The sequence below is a fragment of the Coregonus lavaretus genome, assembly GCF_964263955.1.
Source record: "Coregonus lavaretus genome assembly, chromosome: 22".
Classification (NCBI taxonomy): Eukaryota; Metazoa; Chordata; class Actinopteri; order Salmoniformes; family Salmonidae; genus Coregonus; species Coregonus lavaretus.
The window spans coordinates 38,405,456-38,412,096 of NC_140009.1; positions in this window are offsets into that span (position 1 = coordinate 38,405,456).

Sequence of the window (6,641 nt, forward strand, 5' to 3'; positions counted from 1 at the left end):
TGAAAGAGAAATTATCCTTTAGTGATCTTGCTGCTTTGATTTTAAGGGAGGGTAACTGAGTAGCTCAGGCAAGAGATAAAGAGAGACTGTACAGAATTTCAGACAACCAGATGGTTGTTCAATTAATTAACTAACAAATATTGAGACATAATGAATGACAGTCAGACACACCAATTCACTGTACCATGCCTGCAGACTCTAGGTACATCTAATATAGGTATCATACCTAAAGACACATGCAGGTGTTTTGTGACTAACTTAAACCAAAAAGCATTGTATTGTTCTAAAACTCAGAACTGTCAAAAATCCCATCTATTGCCTGAAGAATCGTTCTGACTGATAGCAACGGAGGTATGCTTGTCAAACTGCATGATGTTGCCAGCAGCATGTTACATGGATGATTTGAAACACAGTTGACTACCATCAGTCTTCCCCTGTGTGAAACGTGGAGCTTGTGTTGCAACACATGTACGACAGGGAGGCTTGTAAAAGCCCAATAGCCAGTCAATAAGCCTAGAGGAATCGAGGTCGATAGGGGATGTCAGAGTAAGTGGTCATAAAATGGTCATAAAACAATCAATCGGTCAGAGGTTATGTTCACAACCAAGAGGTGACTAGCGAAATTACTTGAGTCGACTTTTCATTGAAATTGAAACACTCTCCAATAAACTTTCTTAATCTTTCAAATTGTCACACAAGCATCCCTTGGCGTTCTTTTAGATAAAAGATAAGTGCTTACAATCACACTCTTTTGTATCAAAACCTACTGTTTGTAGCACTTAGGCTAGCACATCCAATCTGTTAGCACGTTCCGCTAGCTATTAACTCCATTGTGTGAGCACTGTACAGCTTGTCTCGCTGCGTGCAACTTCAAAATACTACTCCCCTAGCGTAGCATGAGCGCCACAGTTTCAATGTCAGCTTAGGGGCAAATAAGCACTTGCACCCCATTGTGGCACTTACATGTGGTGCAGGGAGCATTAGCATTAGTGCACCATTTTTCTGTAGTTTTGGAACGCTGATTAGCGCTCGATTGTGTTAGCGCCACGTGCCTCTGCTGGCCTGCACTGCTGCCGCTGTCATCGCTATACTGGATCCTCTGTGCCAGGGTGAGCTGGCGCTAATTATGCTATGGTTACCGGGGCTTGGGGGCGCAGGGAAGAGAGGGGCGGGGAGGGTTTTCATTTTCCCTTTCATAATTCCCCTCCTACCATTGTGTATCCCTCTTTCTTTCAATGTGGGTGAAAACTGACTTTGGCGTACTTATGTAGTGCCTTAGCACACTTCCTCCCAGGTGAACACCTTTAAAGGGGATATAGAGATGTAACAAGACAAGCGGCAAGATCTTCAAAACCATATACGATCAATAATGAACGACTTGAGCCCTACGACAGGACAACCAAAGGACACGTATCTCAAAGAGACATTGATCTGGGTCTGGAGACAATGAGGGCGACAACACTGTTAAATCTGTCCCAAATCCCCAGTCCTCATCTCTCATTTCATCTCCATTCGTTCAGTACAGTAGCCCACCAGAACACACAGCAGAGAAACTATACTGTAGCCGAGAGAGATTACGGTCCTCTGAGGCATTCAAACCTGCAATTTTTAGCATGGAACCCTTTAAAAGATTTATTCTGTGGCTTCCCAAATGGAGGGCATGCACACAATTATTCATATGAGCGCAGCCGTGCAAAAAAAGTGGCTCGTTGTCTACCAAAAAGGAGAGCAAGTGAGCATAAGCACATTATCAAATAATAACAGGAAAGTAGAATAATAACAGAAAATCAATGGATTCTTTGTGAATTGTCTTGAGGAGAGAAAGAGACAGAGGGAGAAAGAGAGAGTGTTCAACAAACGATTGAACTCCTCTCTGCCTCGTCCGCCCACCCCACCTCCAAACCACAAGGAACTTCTCGCCGCACGTTGGCCTACTTTTGCCTGTGCGGAAGTCCCAAACATGAAAGGCTCCTCTTACCTTTCTCCAGGCTGAGGTTTCGGATATTGCCGGAATTGTCCATGCTGTATTATCCCCTGAAGAACAGGCTCCAGGTGCTGCTAAAACCGAGACGGAAGGGCTGGGTTCTCCTGGACTGCCATCAGGGGGGCTGCTGATCTCAGGCAGGAGGAGGAAAGGGGGAAGCCGTGTCCCATGGGTGTCATCGCAGAGGTGAAAGCTGAGGCAAAGTACCTTCTATCCCTTGATCTCTCTCCCTTTCACTCTCTCTTTCACTTCCCAGTATAGTTTCCCCTCCTTTTGTTCTCACAAGCTGTCTCCTTACCCCATCACTCTCTCCCTCGCTCTCCCTTTATCTCTCTCTCTCGACCCTCAGACAACTCGCGCAGGCAGTCAAGCAGGCAGGCAGGCAGCGGCTGAGATGCTGTGGTGTATTGTGTGCTATGGTATAGTTCTGTACTGTACTGGCCGGGGGAGCGAGGAACGCCCGGAGAGCCTGGGGAGCGTGCTCAGTGCAGTCAGCCTCTCACAGCCCTTGTGTGCCAGAGAGCCCTCGTTCGGCTCACAGATCACCTGGGAGAAGAGGCGCTTTTAGAGAGAGAGAGGGGAGGGGGGAGCGAGAGAGAACAATAGCAAGAAAGAGAAACGGGAAGAAATTGAGGAGAGAAATAGAGGGGGAGGAGCAAGATAGGTGGGAACACGGAGGGAGGAGAGAGAGAGAGCGAGAGAGTGCGAGAGAGCGCGAGAGAGCGCGAGAGAGAGAGAGCGCGAGAGAGAGAGAGCGCGAGAGAGAGAGAGCGCGAGAGAGAGAGAGCGCGAGAGAGAGAGAGCGCGAGAGAGAGAGAGCGCGAGAGAGAGAGAGCGCGAGAGAGAGAGAGAGAGAGAGAGAGAGAGAGAGAGAGAGAGAGAGAGAGAGAAGAGGCACAAAGCATCTGTGATTTGTGGAGCGAGTTCTCTTCTACACATGTATTATTCAGGGAAGAGCTGCTGAAAGAGAGAGAGAGAGAGAGAGAGAGAGAGAGAGAGAGAGAGAGAGAGATGGATGTGTGGATGGATGCCTCCCAGGACTGTGGCATGGGGTAGGCAGGGGGAGAGAGAGGGAGAGAGGGGGCTGTCATATAGGGATGCGCGTTATCAGTTAGTGACAACAAACTACAGCACATTAGCTACCTAATGAGGGGGAGTTGAAATGTGACCGACCAAACAGGACATGGGTTGTATGTATTTTCTCCAGATATTCATCAAATGTATACTGTATGTTCTGTAATAGGAGTGGATTAAACTAGATACATTCTGATTATATCATGGGAAACTGGCATTATTTGTGAAAAGGCCTATGATAAAACAAAACGTATTGTAATGTAATTTGGGATCATGAATTATGTTTACTGTATACCTAGCTAGCTATGTAATTCAAGTTCATTGTACATTACCCTGAAAAGCGAGACCAAATGTCTGGGTCATTTCCAGTTGAGCCTTGTTAAAAGCATTTCAGTAACATTTGAGAGATGACTGACACGTGTTAGAATTCGATTTGCCTGAAATTGCCGGCATGGCATATGAACGAGCTAAAGGACAGAGAGCGGACACATTTCTGCAGTGAAATCTACACAGAGAGACAGAAACCGCATCCCATAATATGTCGACAATAAACCCATTTTTGCCCACACACTTTCCGCTATGAATAGTGATTAATACGTGGCCTGACTTGCCTTGATCCATCCATGTTTCACGACTGAAGGTGTTGTGCAGAAACACGAAACAATCGGAATATTTATTTTATTTAGACTTTTGGCCACAGTTTACCTCCATATCTCAGCTGAACTTGCAATAAACCACAAGCCATTATTCCTTAGCCAATGACTGTCTTTGTGTACAGTAGAGCAATAGGTTGTCGTGCTACACCTCTTGCTGCTTGAGTGAGCTTCACTATGGCACAGTAACTGTCCAATGAGTCAGGTTGTTCGACAGAGAAGAGAGGAGAGGCGTGGCGTGGTTGAGTGAGTTAAGAGCACTGTACAGTCCATAAAGGACAGGCTAATGGCCTCTCAGAATGAGGCTAAGGGAGACAGACCACCAGCCAGACTCACTAGCGAGGGAGCGCGGGGGGGAGGGCGGAACATTGAGGGCTACTATGAACCCTAAGACTGGGTCCTCAGGGGTTGTTATAGGGGGGCATGGTGATGGGGGGTGTGGAGTTTCTGAGAACGTTAAGCTAAGCGTTTTTTTTAACCTTTGTAAGTTGTAGTGCAGAGATGGCCGAAGTGGGGGTGGGGGGTTGGAAACATACAGTAATTCAATAAGTCCTAATACAAATGTTTCTATTAGGTAATGATGATTTGAATACGGTAATAATGACTAAATCTGTCTCCATCTCTTAAACCATTTTAAGTAAATACCAAGTTAAAACAGATAACCTTATAAGCGAGAAAGACAGGTAGCTCTTCATTATGGGGAACTGAATTCGTTAAGGGTGCCGTGTTGGGATGTAACACTGTTGAGTTCAGTGCTGGGTCAGTGGTAGCGCAGGTGTTGGTCCCTTGGCATTCTTAACACCCCTGCTGTGGCACCATGGATGAGTTCACATGCTCCCAACCTTCAGCCCGTAATGAGTGGACACATTTTAACATGCTCTTAGCTAACCTAGGTCGTATTCACTAGGCACAAAACCAAAGAAAAACGTAACAAAATAGGGAGGGACTACCAGAACTTGTCCAATAAGAAATGCTCCATTTTGTTATCTGTTACAAAACATTTTTTTGTTACATGCCCTACAGGTAACTGAGCACTATGAAGGGTTGACTACCGGTTATGTGGTTTAGAGTTCAAACATTGGTAGGCATTATACTGTATGATTGGCAAAGATTGGGCAGCATGGTCAGAATTGGTTGGCTGAAGGCCTGAGGAGTTTGTCACTCAGTCCACATTGATTGTACTCTGAGGAGTCAAACTGGTGCCAACCAACTGTTATAGGACGTTTGTATGCAGCCTCGCAGTTTGATGTTCATGTCTTTTGGACAAATGTCCAATATAGTAATGAGTTTGTGAGATGTTGACTGATATGCTGATTTGAATTAAAAAGGCATGCTTTGAAATACAGCATGTATTAAAAAATTATCTATGTGTCACGCCCTGACTCAGGGGACGTTTAATTGTTGAGTCAGGGTGTGGATATTCCGTGTTGTGTTGTTTTCTATGTTTAGTTCTAGATCGTTTAGATCTATGTCGGCCAGGGTGGTTCCCAATCAGAGGCAGCTGTAGTTCGTTGTCTCTGATTGGGGACCATACTTAGGCAGCCGTTTGGCACCAGTCTGTGTGGGATCTTGTTCTGTATAGGTTTGTTTTGTGTAACCTTAAGACTTCACGTATCGTTTGTTTGTTGTTTTGTCGTGTTCAGTACTTAAATAAATATGTACGCTTATCACGCTGCGCCTTGGTTCGACAAGTCATTAAACGATCGTGACACTATGTGCATAATGTATAATGAAATATATGGATGTCCTTATGGGTAAGGATTTCAAATACACATCACCTACACAATCTAGATCTGTAAATACACACACTCTCTGGTCCCAATACCCTGTCATTCCCTGAGTTGTGATCTAAACCAAATGGTTTAGATTATTTCCGTCAAAGGCTGGACCGGCTCAACACAGACCAGAAGCTTATCACAGCTGTTAACTGAAAATGGCCTCTGCTTGATGGACCTATCCCTGTTGGCACCCTGCAAGGCTCAGCTCAGGCAGCCACATCTCTAACATTTTTATTCCACATCAAGAGAGATATCACACCCCTTTGAGGACTCTGTTTATGATTAATCATTCATGGATTTCGGCCCTGTTCTGGTCGGGTGTGGAGATATCAAGAGTGATGGTCAGAAGAAGTATTGCCATGATCTGACCTCTCCCACTCAGCCGACTTCAAATAAAATCCGGGTCAAGCTCAGCTCAGTCCCTTTGTTTAAGTCTACAAGGAAGTACATTTGTCTTTATCTCTACAGTGTTGTTCACATCGGCGAGGTTTGATGTTATCTGGACATAACAACAAGGTCGTTGGACACAGAGTGATTGACACCTCCCGAGCTCAGATACCAGCGATGTGATGTGACAAAAGCCACAGTACCACCCTACAGCTGATAAGAAACTGCGGACGGAGTTGCCCGGAAAGCGCAGATAACATGGCGGATCGACAAAACATCAAAGCGCTTTATACACTCGATAGGCGCAGATGGGTCTAAAAGTCGCAGTGTCGAAACATCACAATGATTGAAGCCAGGTTTGCCTTCTGTGTGATGTGAAAAAACGGAAAAACTCATTGGCAACCTGAAAAACATCTTTGTCTTTGGTTTACAAGAAAATGGCTGGAAATGTCTGCTTGTGAACTGTGAGGTGTTATCTGTTCTCAGAGTAGATGGGAGCCGGTGTTTCGTTGGAAGCCCGTAGTAAAGGTTAATAACCTTTCTCTGTGGAGAGGAAGATCCAGCTGTGGCCATTGACTTTCTCATCATCAGACCAGTGTGTGTGTGTTTTCTCATCAGACCAGTGGCCTTGTAGCCCTGGGGCAATGGAATAAGCCTTCCCACTCCCTTTTTCACTCCACACCGGGGTGAGAGAGGTTAGGTTAGAGAATGGATTGGACAAAGCATGGACCTCTAATGTAAACATAAGGCTTGATTTCACCCACT